At 48.4% G+C, this 16,671-nt stretch overlaps 1 protein-coding gene across 3 annotated transcripts in view; it reads left to right on the top strand.

Moving 5' to 3' along the window:
* XPO7 (exportin 7) overlaps positions 1–16,671 on the top strand; it is a 96,084-nt gene that overhangs the window by 39,511 nt on the left and 39,902 nt on the right. The window lies entirely within an intron of this gene.

Below are 16,671 nucleotides of genomic sequence, written 5' to 3'. Positions count from 1 at the left end.
ACGAGGAGTGGTCGGTGTAACCCGGTCTCAGCCGGGACCGTCTGCTCAGTGTGGGAAGGGACCTCGGTCGTGTCAGCGGGGTGTTCGGCAGCTGGCACTCTGCGCATGACTAGGCTATGACTTGCATTTGGCTTCTTTTCTTTTTTAGTAGAAAGCATGGGCCAGTTTACAATGGTGAGATACCTGTAGTCATTTCCTGCAACAAGTTTGTGAGTGGAAAATATTAGAGATGTTAAAAAGCTTATTAATGTGTTGCACACCAACTTTTTTTATTGCTGCACATTTTGTTACTTACACATGTGGAAACAAATTTAAAAGTTACTGTCCACTCAGTTCTTTTCCTGCTTTTTAAATGGAAACAAATGTATTATTAAGCTGTTGGAACTTAAAATGTTTTCAGTTGTTGAAATGTGTTAGAATTGTGTTCAGAATTTAGAGAGGAGGACTGAACCCCAGAGATGGCTATCTTAAGATAGAAAACATCACCAAGGTGTATTCAGCTGACCTCTCGAACGCAGACATGTTTGGACAGATGGTAAAGAATAATTTAGAAAAGTGGCAGTAAACTACTGCAGTGTGAGTGTTAGGTTGAAACGGCCTTAGAAATAGACCTATTGAAGGTCTTTCCTATTGGGACCTTGGAGCAGGATACTGAACAGCTGTTGCGTACTGTGTGGATTCTGTTCCATCGTCTTTGACAACATGTATGTATCAGAGATTTTTTTTAAAAGATATATTTATTTATTTGAAAGTCTGAGTAACAGAGAGGTAAAGGCAGAGAGAGAGAGAAGTCTTCCATCTGCTGGTTCACTCCCCAAATGGCTGCAATGGCCATGGCTGTGCCGATCCAAAGCCAGGAGCCAGGAGCTTCTTCCAGGTCTCCCACGTGGGTGCAGGGGCCCAAGGACTTGGGTCATCTTCTACTGCTTTCCCAGAACATAGCAGAGAACTGGATCGGAAGTGGAGCAGCGGTACTAGAACCAGTGTCCATATGGGATGCCGGCACTGCAGGCGGTTGCTTTACCCGCTACACCACAGTGCTCACCCCTCGGAATTTTAACCATTCTGTTGCCCTGTCAGATGGAGCCGGGAGGGTGGAGGCAGGGTGTGAGAGCTAAGGTATAAAAGGTTATGTTTCAGTGGAGAACACTGGTGAGTAAACGAGACAATATGAAGGTTAACTTTGGGAAGCCGGAGTAGGACTTCAGAAAAACTCACTGCTTTATGTGATCTGTCAGTAGTCTTCATTTTTTTTTTCTTTTTAAAGATTTATTTATTTATGTGAAAGGCAGAGTTAGTTACAGAAAGAGATCTTCCATCTGCTGATTCGCTCCCCAAATGGCCATAAAGGCTTGTGCTGAGCCAGACCAAAGGCAGGAGCTTAGAATTCCATCTGGGTCTCCCACATGGGGTAACAGGGGCCCAAGCCCTTGGGCCAGCTACTGCTGCCTTCCCAGGCAGGTTAGCAGGGAGCTGGATCAGAAGTGGGGCATCGGACAGAGCTGCTCATATGGTATCCTGGCATTGCAGGCAGCGTCTTTAGCTGCTCTACCACAGTTCCGGCTCTAGGAAGAATAGAACTTCTTATACTGGAAAACTGGATTTGTTTTTACTAGATTTTATTACTTAGAGCAATTCAGTGTACAGAAAATGGAGCCAGAGTACAGAGTCACCACACCCCCGTTCTCCAGTCCCGCTTGGTTTCTCCTGTTCACCTCAGCACCCTGTTGGTGGGCTTCTGGCAGGCATGTAGGGATGCGCGTCGTCTGCCTTCACGCTGCCACGCAGAGCAGCCTCACTGCTTTCCATGCTTCCCTCCCGGCCCTTCACACACACTCACCATTTCTCATGCTGCACAGTTCAGCTTTTAAGAATATTAGATAGTTGGAGTTGTGCTGTGGCATAGAGGGTTAAGCTGCCGCCTGCAGTGCCGGCATCCCATAGGGTGCCAGTTCAAGCCCCAGCTGCTCCATTTCCAATCCAGCTCTTCTGCTATGGCCTGGGAAAGCAGAGGAGGATGGCCCAAATGCTTGGGCCCCTGCACCCATGTGGGAGACCCGGGGGAAGCCCCTGGCTCCTGCCTGGCCCAGCCCCAGCCATTATAGCCAATTGGGGAGTAAACCAGCGGACGGAAGACCTCTCTGTCTCTCCCACTCTCTGTAACTCTGCCTTTCAAATAAATAAAGTAAATCTTAAAAAAAAAAAAAAAGTCAGATAGTTTAATTGTACAGTATGTAACCTTTCCAGGTTGACTTCTTTCATTTAGCAGTAAGCATTTAAGTTCCTCTGTTTTTTGATGGCCAAGTTTTGGCATTATAAGACAGCTGCTATGAATGTTTGTGTTAAGATTTTGGTGTAGTTTAAGTTTTCAAGTCATTCGGGTAACTATCAAGGAGTACAATGTCTAGGTCATATGGTAAAAGTAGGTTTAATTTTGTATAAAACTTGGGGCTGGCATCTTGGCATAACGGGTTAAGCTGCCAGTAGAATGCCGGCATCTGATATGGGAGCTGGTTAGAGTCCCAGCTACTCCACGTCTGATCCAGCTCCCTGTTAACGTGCCTGGGGAAGCAGCAGAAGATGGCCCACGTGCTTGGGCCTCTGCACTCACATGGGAGACTTGGATGAAGCTCCTGGCTCCTGACTTCGGCCTGGCCCAGTCCTGGCTGTTACAGCCTTCTGGGGAGCGAACCAGCAGATGGAAGATTCTCTCCCCGCCTGCCCCAACTCTGCCTTTCAAATGAATAAAAGGTTTTAGCTTTATTTACCAGCTTTCCAATAGGATATTTTGTCTCTATCATATTTCTATTTCCTGAGGTCTTGTTCATTCTTTTTTTTTAATATGAGGGACAGAGAACGCCCATCTTTTCGTTAACTCCCCAAATGCTTGTAATGGCTGGGCAGGAGCCTGGAGCCAGAAATGCAATCCAGGTCATCCACGGGGGTGGTAGGAAACCAGCTACTTGAACCATCACTGCTGCTTCCTAGGATCCACATTGACAGAAAGTTGGGGTCAGGATCCAGAGCCAGGAGTCTCAGATTGTGCAGTGTGCTCACCCGCGAGTCTGGAAGACTAAGTGCCCGCACCCTGAGATCGAGTGTTCTGTTTCTTTCTGTGCAGCGTCCGGTAATTCTTATCTCCGAGTGGGCTTCCTTTGTCCGTTTGGTTTTTTTTTTTTTCCCTTTGTCAAATTTCCTTCTCACTGCATGGTTTCTGTCCCAGATTGCTTTTTGCATGGTTTGTTTAACTCTCTCTCTTCCATGTTAAAGACTTCATTCAGATTGCTGAGAGACTGATAGTTTGCTCGTGGTCAAGATTAATAGAATATAAAGCTGACTGGAAGCTCTAAGAGTGTGTGTGAGGCTTGTGTGCTGGAGCCCATCTATTGGATGTCCCCTGTGTCTGTGTCTTCAGCTGTTTCCTTTGTAACTTGAGATTCGGAGTGCGGGGGGATGACCCTCCCACACCCCCACTTACAGAGTGCGGTGTATGCCCATGTTTCTGGTGGATCCCTGTGAGGGGAGACTCAGCATCACCCCTGTGTACAGAGCCACTTAATCAACTTCTTGCTTTATGAGGGCACTTTGGAAAAGTTGAGGAGGGGCAGGGATTTGGCTTCACAGTGAAGGTACCAGCTGGGACGCCTTGAGCCCTGGCTCTCTTCCCACAAACGGCTGCAACAGCCAGGGCGGGGCCAAGCCAAATTGAAGGGCTAGAACTCTTTCCGGGCCTGCCACATGGGTGGCAGGGGCCCAAGCACTTGGGCCATCCTCCACTGATCTCCCAGACACGTTAGCAAGGAACTGGATCAGAAGCAGGGCAGCTGGGAGTCAAACCACTGTTCATGAGATGTCTGCATTGTAGGCAGCAGCTCAACCTGCTTGCCCCCTGCCAAATAAATTTTCAACAGAGAGACCTAATCACAAGGCATATAAAATTCTCTGTTTAAAAAAGAAGTTGGGGCTGGCACCGTGGCATACCGGGTAAAGCCGCCACCTGCAATGCCGACTTCCCACATGGCACCAGTTCAAGTCCCAGCTGCTCCACTTCTGAGCCAGCTCTCTGCTGTGGCCTGGGAAAGCAGTAGAAGATGGACCAAGTCCTTGGGCCCCTGCACCCACGTGGGAGACCCGGAAGGAGTTCCTGGCTCCTGGCTTCGGATCAGTGCAGCCAACTGGGGGGTGAACCAGCGGATGGAAGAGATCTCCCTCCCTCCCTCCCTCCCTCCCTCTCTCTCTCTCTCTCTCTCTGCCTCTCCTTCTCACTCTGTGTAATTCTTTCAAATAAATAAATCTTTAAAAAAAGTTTATGCAAAGTGGAATGAAAGGGTAAGTTTATTTTGGTGCAAAATTTTTTTGAAGTTCATGCGTGTCCAAGGGGCCTTAAAAAAGGCCATGGGAAATGTATATTGTGAAAACATTTTGCATGAGTTTTAATTTTTAGCACTAAAATAAACTTAACCTTTTAATTATGTTTTTCCACAAACTTTTTGAAATACCCTCATGTCATCTCCATAGCCTCAATTATGTCTTTGATATTTATTTATTTATTTATTTATTTATTGACAGGCAGAGTGGACAGTGAGAGAGAGAGACAGAGAGAAAGGTCTTCCTTTGCCGTTGGTTCACCCTCCAATGGCTGCCGCGGCCGGCGCGCTGTGGCCGGCGCACCGCGCTGATCCGATGGCGGGAGCCAGGAGCCAGGTGCTTTTCCTGGTCTCCCATGGGGTGCAGGGCCCAAGCACCTGGGCCATCCTCCACTGTACTCCCTGGCCACAGCAGAGAGCTGGCCTGGAAGAGGGGCATCCGGGACAGAATCCGGCGCCCCGACCGGGACTAGAACCCGGTGTGCCGGCGCTGCTAGGCGGAGGATTAGCCTAGTGAGCCGCGGCGCCGGCCCTTCAATTATGTCTTTGACTAGCCTTGTGTGCTAGTCCTGAGAGTTGGACATTCCAAGGCATAGAGTAAGCGGGGATATGAAGGAGTCTAACTCATCAGAAATATTTCTCCCTGGCATCTGAACAGGTGAGAGAAACGAGGTTATTTCTGGCTTCTTTCCTCGTGGCAAGGGGTTTCTCTTTCTTGGGTTATGTAAGTCATTTACCATTGATTTTTCAGAATTCCCAGTTTCTGTTGCTGCAGTCCCCTCCTTTGTCTTCCCTGTTCTTGTGGAAATTCTGAGGGTTTCTGGTGTGTGTGTGTGTGTGTGTGTGTGTGTGTGTTTAAAGCCCTTCATTGTTGTTTTAGTTGGGTTTGGGGAGGGGAAAAAAGGCGAGTGTGTGGTCAGTCTGCCATTCCGGCCCTGAGTCCCTCAGAAGCCTTTTTAAGAGTTTGACTTAAGTATTCAGCTCGTGCTGTGTGCCAGGCACTCTTCTTTTTTCCATGCAGAGTGTACATTGGTGCTCACACACTGAAGATCACAATAAATGAGTCCAAATGGCAGTTCACGTCAGCGTTGGGACAGTTGTGCAAGAAATTAAGGAATCATGTGGACATTAGCTTAGAAAATATATATTGAGATTAATAAATACCTCTTGCCAAGTGCCTTTAAATGGTGGCAGCAGCTAGAGTTCTTTTCCTGGGGGAAATATATACTTAGTATATATTTGCTGGAAACGTAGGTAGCTCCACCATTGCTTGCAGTCATGTTCTGTGACTCATGTTCTGTGACGTTGCTGGGAACACTGGATTAGCAAATACTGAAGCATTGCTCCTAGGGGAGGTGCAGGGTTCGGGTCCTGCCAGCCTGTGGTCGTAACGTTGTCATCAACCAGTCAGGGCTTCTGCTTGCTTTATTTGTGTTCCTGTCTAAAGACACTTCACGTAATAGGTAAGCTGGGTTCATTACCGTCGATCGCATCAGGGCCCAGAGCCCTGTGATCGTGCCAGAACAAGCTTCATGTTCTCCTTCTCCACAGGCTGCGTGGATTTAGGAGCGCTGCCAGCATTCCCACTGTCTTCTTGGGGGATGTCGGAGGCACAGAACGGCAGAAGACACAGCATCAGTGCAGCACAGAGGGACCTTAACGGTTGTAGACATACGGTTGTCGTGTCAACAGTGTGAGTGTCGCAGAGTGAGACTGTGTTACAGCAGTGTGACACTGTGCGTGTCTCAGTGTGACAGTGTGTTGCAGCAGTGTGATGGTGTGCGTGTACAGCAGTGTGACAGTGTGCGTCTCAGTGTGACAGTGTGCATGTACAGCAGTGTGACAGTGTGCATGCACAGCAGTGTGACAGTGTGCATGCACAGCAGTGTGACAGTGTGCGTGTCGCAGCAGTGTGACAGTGTGCATGTCTCAGTGTGACAGTGTGCGTGTCTCAGTGTGACAGTGTGCATGTACAGCAGTGTGACAGTGTGCATGCACAGCAGTGTGACAGTGTGCATGCACAGCAGTGTGACAGTGTGCGTGTCGCAGCAGTGTGACAGTGTGCATGTCTCAGTGTGACAGTGTGCATGTCTCAGTGTGACAGTGTGCATGTACAGCAGTGTGACAGTGTGCATGCACAGCAGTGTGACAGTGTGCATGCACAGCAGTGTGACAGTGTGCGTGTCGCAGCAGTGTGACAGTGTGCATGTCTCAGTGTGACAGTGTGCGTGTCTCAGTGTGACAGTGTGCATGTACAGCAGTGTGACAGTGTGCATGCACAGCAGTGTGACAGTGTGCGTGTCGCAGCAGTGTGACAGTGTGCATGTCTCAGTGTGACAGTGTGCATGTCTCAGTGTGACAGTGTGCATGTACAGCAGTGTGACAGTGTGCGTGTCGCAGCAGTGTGACAGTGTGCATGTCTCAGTGTGACAGTGTGCGTGTCTCAGTGTGACAGTGTGCATGTACAGCAGTGTGACAGTGTGCGTGTCGCAGCAGTGTGACAGTGTGCATGTCTCAGTGTGACAGTGTGCATGTCTCAGTGTGACAGTGTGCGTGTCTCAGTGTGACACTGTGCATGTACAGCAGTGTGATAGTGTGCGTGCACAGCAGTGTGACAGTGTGCGTGTCGCAGCATGGCCCTGGGCCTGCAGTGTGTCAGGAGCAGCCCTGCAGAGGTCTGTGTAGAATTGCAGAATGGGCAGGTTTATTTTAGCAAGCAGGTAAATTCCTGTAACAGCATCTGCTATAGGAAACATCAGTCAAGGGTCCTGCGCTACTACAGCCGCCCCTCCCCCATCAGAAGCTGCAGATTTTGTGCCAGTCTCTGCAGTGTGTGTCGCTGCTGGCTGGCAGCTCCCCTGCATTACCTTGTTCACTTGTGCAGCTTCGGGAAGTAGGGGTTAATTCTGTTTCAAAAAGAAAACTCTGGCATAGCGCATAAAGCTGCTACCTGCAGCGGCAGCATTCCAGTCCCACTGCTCCACTTCCGATCCAGCACTCTGCTCTGGCCTGGGAAAGCAGTAGAAGATGGCCCAAGTCCCTGGGCCCCTGCACCCGTGTGGAAGACCCAGAAGAAGCTCCTGGCTCCTTGCTTCAGATCGGTGCAGCTCCAGCCATTGTGGCCTTTTGGGGAGTGAACCAGTAGATGGAAGACCTCTCTCTGCCTCTGCTTCTCTGTGACTCTGCCTTTGAAATAAAGAAATCAGTCTTTAAAAAGAAAAAGAAAATCTAGATTGGATGACTTAAGTGACTTATTTTCCCACAGCCCTTGGATGGAGGAGTGAGCATTTGCCTGTCCCCTAAAATCTTAATCATCACTGCATCACTGTGCACTAAACTCCGAAAGGTCCCATGCCCTTCTGTGTCTCGTCACTGAGCTGTCTGGATGAAGCTCCTGTGCAGTGACGAGGATGTCCGGTAATACTGTCTTTGGAAAGGAGTGTCCTGTCCATTGTTTTCATGATCCGTTTCTTTTTAATACTGGCTTGCTTTTCATGATGACTGACTTACATGGTTGACAAGAGGAGTGGTGTATTGCAGTTGGGAGCATCTTTGAAGTTCCACTCCGTTCTCACGCGAGCTGACTGACGCCTCTGGGGGACGACCTGCCCGGCGTCCCAGGGACGCCCAGGGAGCTGCACGCTCTGCTGCCTCTGCTCTGCCAGAGTGTCGTGTGGCCCTTCGTCCTCGCAGACTTTTTAACCAGGTTTGGTAGAGCTGGTGCTCAAAGGTGAACCAAGATCTGTTGATGCTCATACTTTTTTTAAGCTTGACCTGCTGGAATGCACCAGTGAGAGGAGACCAGGCCGCAGCAGAGCAGGGAGGAGCTCACTGTTCGCAGAGGGACTGCGGTGAGAGGGAGCCTGCCCTGGCCGGCGACACCCTGCCTTACAGGTCTGCTCTTTCCAGACCTTGCGATTTTCATGACATGCTGGCAACTGCCTCAGACTAAAACCACACTCAAGACAAGAACAGACGCGTCTGCCAGCCAGCTTCAGGCTGCCAGCCGGCCCCTCTGCTCACGGGACTCATCTCACACTGCTGCTCTCGGAGCTCGGCTTCGTTCCACCCTGTGTCTAGGGACGGTTACATGTGTGAGTCAGTACCTTGTCAGGTGACCAGGCAGGCCGTTTGTGTACTTCCTGAAATTTATTTACATGCGTTCTGGCCACATGTTGCCCCAGATGGGAAGATCGTGTGTTTATTGCAAGTTAGCATTGATGAGTATTTTGAAGTTAGAGGTGGAGTTCTGCAGTCTCATTCATGTGTTAGCAGACTTGCTGTCCTTATCTAAGGCATGCACTGCTCTGGCATTGCATTATCGCTTTGGAAAATATGTGTTTATCTTGTTTTTAGGCAGGAGACATTACACAGCATCTACAAGCAAAAAGTGTTACTTCCCTCTTAGTACCTCAGAAAGAGAAAGCTCCCAAGTATGTGCAGATCTCCTACCTCAATTATATCCTGAGAAGGTAAAAGGAGTCCTGGTGCTAAAAACATAAATTGATGTAAAACTAAGGCGTTCTGAGTGTACAGTGCAGTTGTAGGCGATTGGTGAGCCTCTTTTTCATTACTTTCAGAAAGTAATAGATACGATTAAGAACCTGGAGGACTCGGGGAGAGCTGCGGCACTCATCTGAACATACAGAAAAATACACAGAGTGTGAATATGTACGTCAGCGAGTTCTCGCAGAGTGAGCATGCCTGGGTAACTGACACACACGATGAGAAGCTTTTAGTGTTGCTGTGACCATTTCGTGTACATGGCTTGGTTTGGTTGGTAAGCTTAGGTCACTTTTTTTTTTTTTTTTAAAGATTTTATTTATTTTAGAAGTAGAGTTAGAGAGATAGAGACACAGAAAGGTCTTCCATCCACTGGTTCACTCCCCAAATGACAGCAACTGCCATAGCTGTGCCAATCCAAAACCAGGAGCCAAGAGCTGCTTCTGAGTCTTACACACAGGTGCAGGGGCCCAACCATTTGGGCCATCTTGCGCTGCTTTCCCAGGGCATAGCAGAGAGCTGGATGGGAAGAGGAGCAGCCGGGACATGAACTGGCACCCAGAGGGCATGCGGGCGCTGCGGGTGGAGGCTTAGTTTACTGGGCTGCCGCGCCGGCCCCCACACACTTCTCCGTTGGTATCTACCTGGGAGTGGAGTATCGGGATCAGAGGATATTCATGTGTTTGGCTTTTTAATAACTGCTGCCAGTTTTCCACCGTGTTTGAATCAACTCAGACTCCACTAGCTGAGGTACCAGGTCTGTGTCATGGCCAGTATTCAGTCTTCTAGTGGATAGCTCATCATGGTTTGACTTTGCATTTTCTGAGTGATTATTCTGATTGCCCACTTTTTCTGGGTATCTTCTTAAAACATATTCATATCTTTCACTCTGACTTTGTAAGCTGTTTTCTTTCTTTTTAAAAAAGATTTATTTGAAAGGCAGAGTTACAGAGAGAGCTCTTCCATCCTCTGGTTCATTCCCCAAATGGCTGCAACAGCTATGGCTGGGCTGGGCTGGAGCCAGGAACTTTTTCTGGGTCTCCCATGTGGGTACAGGGGCCACATGGGTACATCGGGTCATCCTCTGCTGCTTTTCCAGGCCACTAGCAGGGAGCTGGAAAGGAAGTGGAGCAACCAGGACTGGAACTAACTCCCATATTGGAGGCCTTGGCTTTTACCATCTGAGCCACAGCGCCGGCCCAACAGGGATTTTTTTTTTTTTTTAATTAACCTCTCCAGTAGCCTTTTTGCCTTTCTAGTTTTATAAGTTTATGTTGGGAATTCTGCTTGATAACAGAATTAGCAGTTAATTAGTAAAATATTATTAATTGGAGGAGTTAATTTAGAAAAAGAACATAACCTGGGCTGGTGCTGTGGCATAGCGAGTAAAACTGCTGCCTGCAGTGCTGGCATCACATATGGGTGCTGGTTTGAGTCTCGGCTGCTCCAGTTCCGATCCAGCTCTGATCCAGCTCTCTGCTATGGGCCCCTGCACCCGCATGGAAGATCCAAGTAAGCTCCTGGCTCCCGGCTTTGGATTGGCTCAGCTCCGGCCATTGCGGCTATGTGGGGAGTGAACCAGCAGATGGAAGCCCTTTCCCCCCCCAACTTTGCCTTTCAAGTAAAATAAATAAATCTTTTTTCAAAAGTATGTTTATAGACCCGAGGCAACTGTTTGATGCAGCAGTTAAAATGCCACTTGACATCCCCGTCACAGAGCCTGGGTTCAAGGCCTGGCTGCATTCTCCCATCCAGTTTCCTGCTGGTTTGTACTCAGAGGCACCCAGGGGTGGGTCAGGTAGTTGAGTCCCTGCCACCCATGTGGAAGACCCAGACTGAGTTCAAGCCACCTGGCTTGGGCCTGGCCCGGCAACCCCTGCTGTTACAAGTATTTGGGGAGTGAACCAGAAGATGGGATCTCGATCAGTCTCTCTTGCTCCTTCTCTCTTTCTCCCCCTCTCCCTGTCTCTCTCCTTTTCAAATTAAAAAAAAAAAATTTTTTTTTTCATTTATCTCTATAGTTAGGGTTTTTTTCCATGTTACTAGAGAGTAACATGGTTGTGGTAAAAAAAAAAAAATTAGCAATTACAGAAACATGAGAGTATAAAATAGAAACTGGAAGTCTCTTGTAGTCTCACCTCTCAGAGATAATTAAGTTTGATTTGTGTTCATCCTGATTCTCTTTTTGTACATTTACTAAGAGATCACAAATGATAATATACCCTGCCGGTTGCTTTTTAACCTAAAGATTTTTTAAAAATGATCTATAATAATTAGATAACCTCTTGACAATAAAAATGCATTGTTGGGGCCAGCACTGTGGCAGTAGCAGGTTAAGCCGCCACCTGCAGTGCCGGCATCCTGTGTGGACGCCGGTTAGAGCCCCAGCTGCTCTATTTCTGATCCAGCTCACTGCTGTGGCCTGGGAAGGCAGAAGATGACCCAAGTCCTTGGGTCCCTGCACCCGCATGAGAGGCTTGGGGGAAGCTCCTGGCTCCTGGTTTCAGACAGGTGCGCTCTGACCATTGCGGCCATCTGGGGAGTGAACCAGTGGATGGAACTAACTAACTCTCTGTCTCTGTCCCTCTGAGTAACTCTGAGTTTCAAATAAATAAATATTTTAAAAATGCCTTGTTGAATAGATTTAAAAATGTAATTCATGTTGGTTTTATTAACCTTCTCAACCTTTAAAATGGTTTGCTTTCTGACAAGGTCAGTGTGCATCTTTTAGTTCACTTAGCACAGTGCTTCCTAGATTCCTGAGAGACACGACCACATGTGTCAGAGGTGACCTGCTCCACCATGCTCCCAGCAGCACTGCTCATAGCCAAGCTGTGGAATCAGCCTAGGTGTCCATCAGCAGGTGAATGGAGCCAGGATAGAATACTAATCAGCCAAAAAAAAGAATGAGAGCCTGGCATTTGCAGCAGAGTGGATGGATGGAGGACATGATGTTGTGATATGACCAGACACAGACAGATACCACATTCTCCCTCATATGTTAGAGGTAAATTTTTTTAAAAAAGGAAGAATTGCCCATGTCATGTGTATCAGTTTTGCTGCAAATACAGTATTTTTATCAAACTTTTTTTTTTGACAGGCAGAGTTAGACAGTGAGAGAGAGAGAGAAAGGTCTTCCTTTCCGTTGGTTCACCCCCCCCCCCAAATGACTGCTGCACCGATCCAAAGCCAGGAGCCAGGTGCTTCCTCCTGGTCTCCCATGTAGGTGCAGGGCCCAAGCACCTGGGCCATCCTCCACTGCCTTCCCAGGCCACAGCAGAGAGCTGGACTGGAAGAGGAGCAGCCAGGACAGAATCTGGCGCCCCGAGCGGGACTAGAATCCCGGGGTGCTGGCACCGCAGGCGGAGGATTAGCCAAGTGAGCTGCAGCGCCAGCTTATCAAACTCTTTTTTTTAAAATTATTTATCTGAAAGAGTTACAGAGAAGGAGAGGCAGAGAGAGCGAAATCTTCCATCTGCTGATTCACTCCACAAATGGCTGCAACAGCCAGGGCTGGACAGACCAAAGCCAGGACCCAGTTCTCCCATGGGTCCAGGGGCCCCAGGACTTAGGGCATCTTCCATTGTTTTCCCAGGCCCATTAGCAGAGAGCTGGATCGGAAGTGGAGCATCCGGGACTCCAGCCTGTGCCCATACGGGCTGCGAGCTCTGCAAGCTTAACCCACTATGTGACAGCACTGGTCCCCAAACTTCTTTAAATATTTGTCAAACAAATTGATGGAATTATACATGAATACTAGTGTAGTATTAATGATTTTGTGATTATTTTTAAGTTTACTTTGAGTAAGGGAAGTTGAACATCCTTTCATTTGATCATTGTTTATCGCCCTTGTGTGTTTGCCTGCAGGACTATACCTTTCTGTGTTTGCTTGTTGAACTCTTTATTTAGTGAAGCCATTAAGTCTTTGACTATAATGTGTATTAAAAATATGTCCTCTTGTGGCCACTATTGTGGCATAGTGGATAAAGCCGCTGTCTGTGATTCCGGTTCGTGTCCTAACTTCTCCACTTCCTATCCAGCTCCCTACTAATGGCCTAGGAGAAGCAACACAAAATGGCTCAAGTGCTTGGGCCCCTGCACCCACATGGGAGATCATTTGAGGTTTCTGGCTCCTGGCTTTAGTCTGGCTCAGCCCTGGCCATTGCAGCCACACCACTGGGAAGTGAACCAGCAAGTGGATGACCTCTCTCTCTCTGTAACCCTGACTTTCAAATAAATAAATAAATTGGTTTTTAAAAAGTTCTGTCAAAAAGTAAATTTAAAAATTGATAAAAAGTGGGGGATGGGAGAGAGGAAAATCCCAGCTAAGGGGATTTAACTTGATAGGGTTTGTGCACAGGTTGAGAGCAGTTATTTTCCTGTTGAGGTGTCCTGATTAGAGAAGTTCAGCTGCTGAGTTGGTGAATCTATTCTGTATTCTTCATTTGAAGTTAGTATTGCACTTGCACTTGGTGGTAAGACTATGGTGGCTCCTGGTCTCCGGCGGGCAGTTGGCGGCTGGTTAGTGTGTGCTGTGTAGAGCCCGTCAGTCGTCAAGGGGTTCCCAGAGTGTCACCATGTGCTTCCTGAGGACAGGCGTCCTCGTCCTGCTCGGAAACCCCAAGCAGGTGTAGGCCCTGTGCAGGCACGGTACGCGCCGTCAGCCCTCTGTGGAGGGGGCATTCCGGGCGAAGTTGTGCTGAATGTGTGTCGTCTTGTCCAGACGGTGTACGTGGGTATTAGGAACAGTCTCGAGATGATTTAACGTGGAAGTTACATGTAAGTACTACTCCACCCATGTGTGAGGGACTTTGGTACCCACAAGGAATCCTTAAACCTGTTCCTGACGTACTCCATGGAATAGCTGCACTGTTGGGCTATTTAAAAAGAAATATTACACAAACTAAATGAGTTCCAAGATGTTCTGCTTTGAGAAATATAACATCTCATGTACAGAGACAGTGTTTATGACCCCGTTACCCAGAGGCAGCTCTCCCGGTAAGGTAGTATATGCTGAGGGCTGTGGTCTCTGCAGTTGGCACCTTATATTGAAATGAGAGTAACCAAGTTATGTTTTCTCTGTTAAAGTCAAAAAGACTATACCATAATGTTGCTACTAAATGTTAATACCATCACTAGGGCCATTGTTGGGGAAGTGCATCTAGTTCTAGATTTGGGGATTACTTGGTCAAGTCTTTGTACTAAAGCAATACTTTGAAGGTTGCCTTCCAGTTTTTTATTTTGTTTTGTTTTTTAAAGATTTATTTACTTGAGAGGCAGAGTTACAGAGAGGGATGTTCCATCTGCTGGTTCGCTCTGTAAATGGCTGCAACAGCCAGAGCTGGGCTGATGAAGTCAGGAGCCTCCTCTGGGTCTCCCATGTGGGTGCAGGAGCCCAAGCACTTGGGCCACCCTCTGCTGCTTTCCCAGGCCATTAGCAGGGGGCTGGATCAGAAGTGGAGCGGCTGGGACGTGAACCGACACGGATATGGGATGCCAGCACTGCAAGCAGAGGCTTAACCCACTAAGCCACCCCCACCTTCCAGTTTTATAAATGTGCTTTTCTGTTATAGTGGAAACAGATGGAAGTTTTTCTATGAGTTGTATAGGCTTGACAGTCTCTGTAACAGAAAATAGACTTTGTTCCTGGAGACTTTTCTGTGAACAAAGTGGCATCACAGAAGAGGTGTCCTTAAGAAGAGCTGCAGGGTAGGAAAGGTCGAACAATGGTGTTACATGCAGAGGCGCAGAGAACACTGGCGTGTTGTGCCACCCCGAATGTGTAGTAGCCTTAATAGCTACTCAGATAATTGTAAGGTAGATTTTCTTTTTAGATTTATTTTATTTATTTGAAAAAGTTACAGAGAGAGGTAGAGACAGAGAGAGAGGGGTCTTCCATCCACTGGTTCACTCTCCAGTTGGCCACAACGGCTGGAGCTAAGCAGATCTGAAGCCAGGAGCCAGGAGCTTCCTCCGGGTCTCCCACGCAGGTGCAGGGGCCCAAGGACTTGAGCCATCTTCTGCTTTCCCAGGTCATAGCAGAGAGCTAGATCAGAAGAGGAGCAGCCGGGACTAGAACCTGTGCCCATATCGGCGCTTCAGGCCAGGACTTTTTTTTGGGGGGGGGGGGGGGGACTGACAGAGTTAGACAGAGAGAGAGAAAGGTCTTCCTTCCGTTGGTTCATCCCCCAAATGACCGCAATGGCCAGAGCTACACCAATCTGAAGCCAGGAGCCAGGTACCTCTTCCCGGTCTCCCACGTGGGTACAGGGACCCAAGCACTGGGCCATCCTCCCCTGCCCTCCCGGGCCACAGCAGAGAGCTGGACTGGAAGAGGAGCAAACAGGACTAGAACCCTGGGCCCATATGGGATGTCGGGGCTGCAGACAGAGGATTAACCAAGTGAGCCACGGTGCCGGCCCCCAGGCCAGGACTTTAACACGCTGCGCCACAGCGTTAGCCCAGGTAGATTGTTTTATGTTGGTTCTCTACCCAGCCCCCAAAAAGGAAGTTTAATGATCTGACTAACATTAGGTTTGCTTTGGAGGCCGTAGGAACCCAAAGAGCGTGAATGTCACCTTTCATTCCTTCACCCTTCCATGGCAGTCTTGGCAACTCAAATAGAATCACTGTTCACCTGTGTTTCTTAGATGCTTCCACTAATTGTTTGAGAAACAAAATTGTTTCCCATTTGTTCTGAAAATAGAGAATTAGAGCTGTAGTTCTCCAAACTGTTGTGTAAATGGTCACATTACTTGTTTTATTTTTGAAGTCTTGTTTCCTGAGTTGAGAACTCATTCCAGACTTACCCTGCAGTGTGTTTGTCTGCTGAATTAAAGCAAATCAGAACACAGCAGAAGCCACCATAGCCTGACCTAGCAGGTGCTTAGCCCTCGTGGAGTGAGCAGCTTTGCTGTAATAAACATAACACAGGAGTCGCACGGTGGGGGAGCCGCCGCACCCACTGACTGATGAGGCAGTACTGAGCATCCTCACGCCCTGAGCAGCCGCCTCCTCAGGGAGTGTGCGTGGGGTGTTGGCTGTGGAGGCTGTGAGGTGGCTGTTGGCCCAGCACCTCATAACCAGGCTCACCCTAACGTTTTATCGCCATGGCCTTCTGTTGATGTCGTCTGTATCACCTTTTCTCTTACGCGTGTCGTTTTATGGGAGTGAGTGAAGCGCAAACTTGCGCAGTAGATGTAGGGATTCAGAGTCAGACTGATGACATTGTCAGTAGTCTGGAGCCAGTACACGCAAGCATCGAAGTGACCTTCACAAGCCTGGCTCGGAGGTGTGCTGGTGTTCACGTGCCACGTGAAACGCCCAGCGCTGCCTCCCTGCTTGAGATCGGACGTTGCCTCTGCAGCGTTCTCTGTGCTTTTGAATGAAGGTGTTCCGGCAGAGCCCTGGGGTCAGGGAAGAAGTCGCACATAGTAAGCCTAGTTTTACAGAGTCCGGGGTGACTCCAAGAGCTCTGTGTTCTGTTTTGAGGATAAGGGTTGTTTGGGGGAGTGGGAGCTCTCTGAAGTGAGACTGATGATCCAGACTGTCAGTATTTGTCTTCCTTGTTTGCTTTGGGTGAATCTTGGAAACTTACTAATCCGGTTGAATAAAATAGGGATTGCCCTGAGGGCTTTCCTGGTCAGTGGGAAAGCTGTGATTTATAAAGTTAAGCATATGAATTAAAGTGATGGTGAGAAGCCTTGGACAGACTAGCAGTATAATATGTTTTAGGCAGTTTACACAGCTTGGTTTGTTTAACTGTTGTTACTACATTCGCTCTTGTAAGCATGGTCGTTTC

The sequence above is a fragment of the Oryctolagus cuniculus genome, chromosome 8 (assembly GCF_051225735.1).
Source record: "Oryctolagus cuniculus isolate XC-2025 breed Fujian yellow rabbit chromosome 8, ASM5122573v1, whole genome shotgun sequence".
In the NCBI taxonomy this organism is placed as follows: Eukaryota; Metazoa; Chordata; class Mammalia; order Lagomorpha; family Leporidae; genus Oryctolagus; species Oryctolagus cuniculus.
The sequence above is the reverse complement of the archived record's forward strand: the minus strand, read 5'-3'. Positions and strand labels throughout refer to the sequence as shown.